The 10,652-nt window shown below is 39.4% G+C and overlaps 1 pseudogene; it reads left to right on the forward strand.

The window, feature by feature from the left end:
- The first annotated feature begins 478 nt into the window (after window positions 1-478).
- Window positions 479-10,294, forward strand: LOC129835977 (NLR family CARD domain-containing protein 3-like; annotated as a pseudogene).
- The last annotated feature ends 358 nt before the right edge of the window (window positions 10,295-10,652 follow it).

Raw genomic sequence — 10,652 nt, forward strand, 5'->3', positions numbered from 1 at the left:
CCTCTTAAATCCTGTGGAGGGCTTTTCCCTGTCTCGTTGACGGATGCTGGCTACCTCTGTCCGGTTCTCCTCTCTTCACTAGATGGACGGTAACTTTAGTGTTTAACTTCTCTAGGGTAGGGGGCAGCATTCGGAATTTTGGAGGAAATGCATGCCCAAATTAAACTGCCCGCATCTCGGGCCCAGAATATATGATACCTATATAACTGTTAGATTTGGATAGAACACACTCTAAAGTTTCCAAAACTGTTAAAATAGTGTCTCTGAGTATAACACAACTGATTTGGCAGGCAAAAACCTGAGAAAAATCCATTCAGGAAGTAGTTTTTTTTTTGGTTTTGTAGTTTTCTATTCAATGCCAATACAGTATCCATTGACTTAGGACTCAAAATGCAGTTTCTATGCCTTCCACTAGATGTCAACAGTCTTCAGAAAATGTTTCAGGCTTGTATACTGAAAAATGAGGAAGTAAGAGCAGTCTGAATGAGTGGACCCTGCCGTGTCACAGAGCTTTTTCCTGCGCAAGACCGAGAGAGTGCGTTTCTTGTTTACATTTTATATTGACGACGTTATTGTCCGGTTGCAATATTATTGATTATTTCGGCTAAAAACACCCTGAGGTTTGAATATAAACATTGTTTGACATGTTTATATGAACTTTACGGATACATTTTGGATTTTTTTGTCTTCCTGTTTTTACTGCGTTTTAGCCTGTGGATTACTGAAGGAGACGTGCAAACAAAACAGAGGTTTTTGGGTATAAAGATACTTTATTGAACAAAAAGAACATTTATTGAGTAAATGAATGTCTGCTGATTGCAACCATATGTAGATCATCAAAGGTAAGGGATTAATTTTATCTCTATTTCTAAATTGTGTAACTATTCTAGCTGGCTGGCTACTGTTTGTAATGATTTGTTTAGTGGGCTATGTTCTCATAATCGTAATGTATGCTTTCGCCGTAAAGCATTTAAAAAATCTGACACCGTCGTTGGATTCACAAGCAGTTCATCTTTAAACCTATGTAAAATATGTTTTGTTTTCTGAATTTTTATAATGAGTATTTCTGTATATGAATTTGGCGCCCACCAGTTTCACTGGCTGTTGAAGAGGTGGGACGCTACCGTCTCACGTGCCCAAGAGAGGTTAAGATTATTTTTTATAATGCATGTATACTAAGGTTGAGGTTCTGACTAGTGATCATTTACCCGGGGTTCAATACCTGCCATAGTCAAAATGTATTTGCTCTCCCAAAAGCAACACAGCCCTTATACGATATAACGTTTTATACGAGATAACGTTATATACGAGATAAAGTTATACATAGCCCATCTATAATTTAGCCCAAACAACTACCTCTTCCCCTACTGTATTTGTTTATTTAGCTCCTTTGCACCCCATTCTTTCTATCTCTAATTTGCACATTCTTCCACTGCAAATCTACCATTCCAGTGTTTTACTTGCTATATTGTATTTACTTCGCCACCATGGCCTTTTTTGCCTTTACCTCCCTTATCTCACCTCATTTGCTCACATTGTATATAGACTTATTTTTCTACTGTATTATTGACTGTATGTTTGTTTTACTCCATGTGTAACTCTGTGTTGTTGTATGTGTCGAACTGCTTTGCTTTATCTTGGCCAGGTCGCAATTGTAAATGAGAACTTGTTCTCAACTTGCCTACCTGGTTAAATAAAGGTGAAATACTTTTTATATATATATATATATATTTATATATATATATACATATATATATATATATATATATATATATATATATATATATATATATATATATATATATATAGCTAACTAAAGTAATGAGTGACCATTTTAGAAAATCATTGGACACATAGTCAGTCTGTGGTTGCATGCTATTTTATGTCAATCATATTGCTGCTTGAAGCCTATAACTGATGCTTCGTGGTCTTATGCTTCCATCTATTGGACATATTTAGCAATTAAAAGTTATTCATTCACTTACAGACATTGGTGAGGCAGCTGAGAATTAAAAAAAATGGAATGTGTCCAGCCTACTAGAGGCGCTCCAAAAATAATATTCAAAAGAGTGTTCCATGGACACAGAGGGGTTAAATACTAAAGTTACTGTCTATCTAGTGAAGAGAGGAGAACCGGACAGAGGTAGCCAGCATCCGTCAACGAGAGAGGGAGGGTAGGATAACTAGGATGTAATTAGTAAATTTACCTCAACATGCCCCTGGAGAAGGCAGCGCGGCTCGATCCTGGTTGATGAATTTGACAATGAATGTACCTGGAAAATACGTTTTTCTCGACCAGAGGTGACTGAATTAATGTTCAGGTTTATTGATAATTGTTAAATTAATGAAGTATAATTTCAAAACATGGGCATAAAAACAGGTAATAATAAACATGAATCGTTATTATATTACTTCACGGTCATCTGTTAAATACTTTTTCAGACCTTCCTGCGTCAGCAGTGTGGAAAGGGACAGAAAGAAGCACACAGGAGTGTTCCTGTGAGAGGGAGTGGGTGGTGTGTCCAGGGAGAAAACTAAACTAAAATTCTGAAATATCATTTGTGGTCTTCTGCTGCCATCTATTGGAATTATGTAACAACTGCAGTAGTACTGCATAATATTCAATTCCTTACTAAAGTAGTAATTACTCACAATTGCAAAATATAACATTTTCTAGTTCATTTTATCACTTAAAACCATAAAATAACATTTTATTGCATAACAAACAATGAAACTGACACACCACAAACACCATGCATTTAGTTAATTATAAAATATATATCTATATCTATATATATATAAAATCTTATATCCTTTAGCGAGGGAGACTTTTCTACTGAATAGTGTGTGTGTGTGTGTGTGTGTGTGTGTGTGTGTGTGTGTGTGTGTGTGTGTGTGTGTGTGTGTGTGCACTCCCTGGATGAGGAGATGTAATCTCATGTTTTGTGCACAGAAACCAACAGGAGAGATCAGAGTCAGAGATTCTTAGTGGTCAGTCTTCCCAGAGTCATCAAACAGACCTGGCCTTCATATTTAGTGTATGTGGTCCTGTTATGTACATTTGTTTTTGTTTACCTCAAGTAAAGTTGATCTGTCAATCATTCATTCATGTGTTAATGAGAAAGCATTTCTTCTCTTGCTTAACTTATTTACTTGATTTATTTCAGATGCTTGAAGAGAATATTATGACATTTGTGAAGAATGAGCTGAAGATGTTCAAGAGGATTCTTAGTCCAGAACTCCCAGAAGGCTTTGAGAGTCAGAAGCAGGATAAGGAAGTGGTGGACACTGAAGATGAGAAGCAGGAGAGCAGTGCCAGAGAGGGGGCTCTGAAGATCACACTGCACGTCCTGAGGAAAATGAACCAGAAGGAGCTTGCTGACACACTGGAGAAAAGTAAGCGCTGTCTGCCTCATGTTGCATGATGTTTCTTAACATTTAAAAGCTGTAGCTAAAGTACAGCTAAAGAAGCTGTGTAACTCAATGATATTGTAGCCGCCTTAACACTGTTAGGTTCTAATTTTTCAGAGTAAATAACTCACGGACACTAGAGAAGCTTAACCAAGTTTAATTCTTCCCAAAGGGTCGTTACAGCTGTAATTCAGACAACAAAACATTTGACAGAAGCACGGATATTTAACCCTTTCTCCTAGGCTGAGTTTCCTCCGCAGCAGCCGAACAGCCAATGTATCTATGTTGCTATACAGAACCTTAGTGATATCTGTTCTTCCTCACTTCATCTGACCCCCCTCCACCACTAATCCATGGCTCTCTCCCCTTATCAATGCCTGCCACATGCAATCACTTCCCTGCACCAACACATTCCAAGCTTAATTGCACACACTATATACCTTCCTCCTATAACCATTAACTTCTGGTGTAAACACTCCCCTATATACCTTCCTCCTATAACCATTAACTTCTGGTGTAGACCTTCTAAACCTCAGTACTCCCTCAGTGACATGAAAAAGTATATTTCATATTCTCAAAACAACACCTAGTGACCTTATCAAGTAGGGATGGGTTAGAGACCATAACACAGGGATGTGTTGTGTTGATTCATTGAGAGAGAGAGAGAGAGAGAGAGAGAGAGAGAGAGAGAGAGAGGAGAGAGAGAGAGAGAGAGAGAGAGAGAGAGAGAGAGAGAGAGGAGAGAGAGAGAGAGAGAGAGAGAGAGAGAGAGAGAGAGAGAGAGGAGAGAGAGAGAGAGAGAGAGAGGAGAGAGAGAGAGAGGAGAGAGAGAGAGAGAGAGAGAGAGAGAGAGAGAGAGAGAGAGAGAGAGAGAGAGAGAGAGAGAGAGAGAGAGAGAGAGAGAGAGAGAGACAACATTAATAATACCATCAATAATACCAATAATAATATAATCAGTCACACCAGTGTGTAATGCATTATGAAAATATTTATACAGTCAGTTAAGAGAATATATGATTATACATTAAAACTTTATAACAGTCCTAAAATACTGTAGGCATTAAAACAGACGTAATATTAATATGCTCTGTGTTATTTCTTCATTCAGATGAACTTGCTGTGATTTACCAACGTGAACTCAAATCTAATCTAAAGAAGAAGTTTCAATGTGTATTTGAGGGGATCGCTAAACAAGGAAACCCAACACTTCTCAATAAGATCTACACAGAGCTCTACATCACAGAGGGTGGAACAGGAGAGGTCAATAATGAACATGAGCTGAGACAGATTGAGACAACAACCAGGAAACAAGCAAGACCAGAGACTGCAATCAAATGTAACGACATCTTCAAACCCTTAACTGGACAAGACAAACTTATCAGAACTGTGTTGACAAAGGGAGTCGCTGGCATTGGAAAAACAGTCTCTGTGCAGAAGTTCATTCTGGACTGGGCTGAAGGAAAAGCAAATCAGGATGTACAATTTGTATTTTCATTCCCTTTCCGCGAGCTGAATTTGATGAAATTGGAAAACACTTTCATTGAACTTCTCAATCACTTCTCAATGGAAACCAAACAATCAAGAATCTCCAACTACAACAAGTACAAAGTTCTGTTCATCTTTGATGGTCTGGATGAGTGCCGACTGCCTCTAGACTTCCAGAAGAACAAGATCTGTTGTGACGTCACCGAATCAAACTCAGTGGACGTTCTGCTGACAAATCTCATCAAGGGAAATCTGTTTCCCTCTGCTCTCCTCTGGATAACTACCCGACCTGCAGCAGCCAATAAGATCCCTTCAGGGTGTGTTAACCAGGTGACAGAGGTACGAGGGTTCAATGACCCACAGAAGGCGGAGTACTTCAGGAAGAGATTCAGTGATGAGGACCTGGCCAGCAGAATCATCTCACACATAAAGACATCAAGGAGCCTCCACATCATGTGCCACATTCCAGTCTTCTGTTGGATTTCTGCACAGTCCTTCAACACATGCTGAAACGTAAGAGAGAAGAGATGCCCAAGACTCTGACTGAGATGTACACACACCTTGTGGAGTTTTATACCAAACAGAAGAATGAAAAGTATCTTGGAAAAGAAGAGACAGGTCCACACTGGAATAAAGAGAGCATTCTGTCAATGGGAAATCTGGCTTTTCAACAGCTTGTGAAGGGCAATCTTATTTTCTATGAAGAAGACCTGAAAGGGGCTGGCATTAATGTCAATGAAGCCTCAGTGTACTCAGGATTGTGCACACAGCTCTTTAAAGAGGAATGTGGGCTGTACCAGGACAAGGTGTACTGCTTTGTTCATCTGAGCATTCAGGAGTTTCTGGCTGCTGTATATGTGTTCCTCTCATTCATCAACAACAATGAGAATCTAATGGCCGAACCGCAATCAACGTCCAGGAACCTTTCTGCGCTGTTCAGAGACAAGCCTAAAGTTACTGTCTACAAGAGTGCTGTGGATAAAGCCTTACAAAGTGAGACGGGAAACCTGGACCTTTTCCTCCGCTTCCTTCTGGGCCTCTCACTGGAGTCCAATCAGAAGCACTTACGAGGTCTACTGACAAAGACAAGAAGCAGCTCAAAGACCCATGAAGAAACAGTCAAGTACATCAAGGAGAAGATCAGGGAGAATCCCTCTCCAGAGAGGAGCATCAATCTGTTCCACTGTCTGAATGAACTGAATGACCATTCTCTAGTGGAGGAGATCCAAAGCTTCCTGAGATCAGGAAGTCTCTCAAGGAAGTCTCTCAAGGAGATCAGGAAGTCTCTCAAAACCCAAACTGTCACCTGCACAGTGGTCAGCTCTGGTCTTTGTGTTGCTGACTTCAGAAAAGGAGCTGGATGTGTTTGACCTGAATAAATTCTCCCGATCAGAGGAAGGTCTTATGAGGTTGCTGCCAGTGGTCAAAGCCTCCAGAGCTGTTCTGTGAGTAAACAAAATGACATATAAGAAATAATCATCAGGAAGAAATATTCAGTTTAGAGAAAAATATGCATTATAATATGTGTATAATATTATATTGAAAAACATATTGAATAAATGCATTGATGTTCATATTAGTATAACAATATGACCATACAATTCTAGGAGATGGAAGATGAATCTATATGTTGTTTGGGAGAATAAACCAAATGCATCTGCCATTGTCCTTCTACACTACTGGTGTTAAATTAACAGTGTTTGAAGTCATGATGATCTCTTTGTCAGGCTGTCAGGCTGTGGAGTCACAGAGGAAGGCTGTGCTTCTCTGGTCTCAGCTCTGAGGTCAAACCCCTCACACCTGAGAGAGCTGGATCTGAGTAACAATGACCTGAAGGATTCAGGAGTGAAGCTGCTCTCTGCTGTACTGGAGAATCCCCACTGTAAACTGGAGACTCTGAGGTCAGTATTAACAGATATGAAAGTACTTTCTGTATGTAGTTCTCCCATTTGACAAAGTCGTAATTACTCGGACACATTCACTTATAGTGTATTAATATTAAAGTAGTCATAAGTTTAGTATTTGGTCCCATATTCCATGCCTGCAGTGATTACATCAAGCTTGTGATTCTACTAACTTGTTGAATGCATTTGCAGATTGTCTTGGTTGTGTTTTGGATGTTTTTCCTAATAGAAACTGAATGGTGAATAATATCCTGTCATTTTGGAGTCACTTCACTTGTATTGTCAGTTAGAATAGAAGATGTTTCTGAACACTTCTACATTCATGTGGATGTACCATGATTATGAATAATCATGAATGAATTGTGAATAAGGATGAATAACAAAGTTATAGAGGCACAATGATCAGAATAAAATGCGAACCTCCCCTGTTATTGGTAATGTGAGAGGTTAGCATGTTTTGTTGTAGTCTCTGTTATTGGTAATGATGAGAGGTTAGTATGTTTTGTTGTAGCTTCTGTTATTGGTCATGTTGAGAGGTTAGCATGTTTTGTTGTATCCTCTGTTATTGGTCATGTTGAGAGGTTAGCATGTTTTGTTGTATCCTCTGTTATTGGTAATGGTGAGAGGTTAGCATGTTATGTTGTATCCTCTGTTATTGGTAATGGTGAGAGGTTAGTATGTTTTGTTGTATCCTCTGTTATTGGTAATGATGAGAGGTTAGTATGTTTTGTTGTAGCTTCTGTTATTGGTCATGTTGAGAGGTTAGCATGTTTTGTTGTATCCTCTGTTATTGGTAATGGTGAAAGGTTAGCATGTTTTGTTGTATCCTCTGTTATTGGTAATGGTGAGAGGTTAGCATGTTTTGTTGTAGTCTCTGTTATTGGTAATGGTGAGAGGTTAGTATGTTTTGTTGTAGCCTCTGTTATTGGTAATGGTGAGAGGTTAGCATGTTTTGTTGTATCCTCTGTTATTGGTAATGGTGAGAGGTTAGCAAGTTTTGTTGTAGCCTCTGTTATTGGTAATGGTGAGAGGTTAGCATGTTTTGTTGTAGTCTCTGTTATTGGTCATGTTGAGAGGTTAGCATGTTTTGTTGTATCCTCTGTTATTGGTAATGGTGAGAGGTTAGCATGTTTTGTTGTAGCCTCTGTTATTGGTAATGGTGAGAGGTTAGTATGTTTTGTTGTAGTCTCTGTTATTGGTAATGGTGAGAGGTTAGTATGTTTTGTTGTATCCTCTGTTATTGGTAAAGGTGAGAGGTTAGCATGTTTTGTTGTAGTCTCTGTTATTGGTAAAGGTGAGAGGTTAGTATGTTTTGTTGTAGCCTCTGTTATTGGTCATGTTGAGAGGTTAGTATGTTTTGTTGTATCCTCTGTTATTGGTAATGGTGAGAGGTTAGTATGTTTTGTTGTAGTCTCTGTTATTGGTAATGGTGAGAGGTTAGTATGTTTTGTTGTATCCTCTGTTATTGGTAATGGTGAGAGGTTAGTATGTTTTGTTGTATCCTCTGTTATTGGTAATGGTGAGAGGTTAGCATGTTTTGTTGTAGCCTCTGTTATTGGTAATGGTGAGAGGTTAGTATGTTTTGTTGTATCCTCTGTTATTGGTAATGGTGAGAGGTTAGCATGTTTTGTTGTATCCTCTGTTATTGGTAATGGTGAGAGGTTAGCATGTTTTGTTGTAGCCTCTGTTATTGGTAATGGTGAGAGGTTAGCATGTTTTGTTGTGGCCTCAGTAACTTTCTTTCTCATTATTATTCATGATTAATTCATGATTTGTATCAATCATGGCATCTTTACGATTAATTTATTAGTGTTTAGAAACATGTTATCTACTTACTTAGACAGAAAATTACTCCAGTCACCATCCACCATTCTGTTACTATTGTGATAAACACAACCAAAACAAACTGCGAATGCAACCAATGGCCAAATACTAAACTTTTGACTACTTTAAAACACTATGAATGATTTGGTCAGAATACTTATGACTTCTTCAAATGGTGAAACAGACATGTTTTAAAATATCCTCAAATAAAAGGTAACATTATATACTGTCACCTCATGAAAGTTTTTATCCAAATCCAAAATATTGGATTATAGAGCCACAATTAAAATGTTTGCTTCACTGTCAAAATAGATACCTCACTGTCTGTCTTCTGACTGATATTGCTTTTTAAACTGGTCTGGTCAGTCTACTCAAATATTTGTACTTTACATTTTTCTATCTGCAAGCAATATTTTAAAAATTTGATACATTAATTTATGAATAGATATGGCTGGTTTCAGGACACTGTCGTATCTGAATATGTTGAAAAAATATACTGCCACTATTTTCTCCACAAAGTATTACAGTGTGATTTTAATATGATTTGACTATTTACAGGCTGTCAGGCTGTCTAGTCACAGAGGAAGGCTGTGCTTCTCTGGTCTCAGCTCTGAGGTCAATCCCCTCACACCTGAGAGAGCTGGACCTGAGCTACAATCACCCAGGAGACTCAGGAGTCAGACTGCTCTCTGCTGGACTGGAGGATCCACACTGCAGACTGGAGAAACTCAGGTATGTGGAAGGTTTATGTCAATGTTCATATCAGACATGTTTGACTTATCAGGCTAGTGAATTCAAACATTCTTACCACCACTTGGACAAATGTTACTGTGTCTGTGTGTGTGTGTGTGTGTGTGTTCAGTGTGGGTGTGTGTCCAGTGTGTGTGTGTCCAGTGTGTGTGGACATAGACACACACACACACGCTGGACACACAAACACACACCGGAAAAACTGGACACACACACTCACACTGCACACACACACACACACTGGACACACACACACACACAGACACAGTAACATTTGTCCAAGTGGTGGTAAGAATGTTTGAATTCACTAGCCTGATAAGTCATACACATACACACTGGACACACATACACTGGACACACAATGGACACACACACACAATGCACACACACACACACACACACACACACACACACACACTTGACACACACACTGGAGACACAGTTTCCAGTGTATGTGTGTAGAGTTCAGGTGTATCACTCCACCACCTGGACAAAGTTATATGCTGTGTGTGTGTGTGTGTGTGTGTGTGTGTGTGTGTGTGTGTGTGTGTGTGTGTGTGTGTGTGTGTGTGTGTGTGTGTGTGTGTGTGTGTGTGTGTGTGTGTGTGTGTGTGTGTGTGTGTGTATGTGTGTGTGTGTGTGTGTAATTAATGGGAATAAGTGTGTTTTATATTACCATACAGTATAACATATGATCATTCAACAAGTCTCAGGTTACCTTAGCTTCTCCTTTTGATACCTAGAAACATCTACATTAAAATAATTAGTGAAAAGTGAGTTAACATTCCAATGTGAATGATGATGATTTCTAATATTGTGTCTGGTTTAATCCATCAGATGTCTGTGATCTGACAATGGACCTAAACACAGTTAACAGACTCCTCTCTATGTCTGAGGAGAACATAAAGGTGACATGTAGGAGAGAGGAGCAGCCATATCCTGACCACCCAGAGAGATTTGAGGGCTGTGAACAGGTGCTGTGTAGAGAGGGTCTGACTGGGCGCTGTTACTGGGAGGTAGAGTGGAGTGGGAGAAGGGCTGATATAGGAGTGACATATAAAGGACTCAACAGGAGAGGAGGGGGTAAGGACTGTTGTCTTGGATACAATGACAAGTCCTGGAGTCTGGACTGCTCTGACAACAGTAACACTGCCCGGCACAATAATAATCTCACTACCATAGACGTCCCCTCCTCCAGCTCCCACAGAGTAGGAGTGTATCTGGACTGGCCAGCCGGCACTCTGTCCTTCTATAGAGCCTCCTCTGACACACTGACAC

The sequence above is a fragment of the Salvelinus fontinalis genome, chromosome 37 (genome assembly GCF_029448725.1).
Source record: "Salvelinus fontinalis isolate EN_2023a chromosome 37, ASM2944872v1, whole genome shotgun sequence".
Classification (NCBI taxonomy): Eukaryota; Metazoa; Chordata; class Actinopteri; order Salmoniformes; family Salmonidae; genus Salvelinus; species Salvelinus fontinalis.